The following is a 370-nucleotide window of genomic DNA, read 5'->3' on the forward strand; positions in this document are numbered from 1 at the left end:
TTAGTATATGTCCTGAAAGAATAACTAGCTTTTTGCCAACGTAGGAATTGTGAAAAATAGACTAGTTTTAAATGATAAAATATATCTTAACCGCAGACATACATGTATAAAAAATATATTGTAAATGGATAAGTAAATTGCCACTCAATGAATTCCAAAAAAAGTCATCTTCATTGGTGGTATTAAGTTCACCATAAAATAAAATGTCCAGAGCCAGGTAGAGTTTTTTTGTGAAGTTTGAAGTGTTTTCTTGTCTTCGTTAGATTCCTCTTCTGGTTACACTTAACCAACACGGCTGTTGCTCTTTGCAAAAGGAAATGGTGAAGGGAGCACAGCTCTGTGGGATGGATACATGCGCCTTACAAGATGC

The sequence above is a fragment of the Anneissia japonica genome, unplaced genomic scaffold, assembly GCF_011630105.1.
Source record: "Anneissia japonica isolate Jap-2015-1 unplaced genomic scaffold, ASM1163010v1 scaffold287740_len772037_cov194, whole genome shotgun sequence".
NCBI lineage: Eukaryota > Metazoa > Echinodermata > Crinoidea > Comatulida > Comatulidae > Anneissia > Anneissia japonica.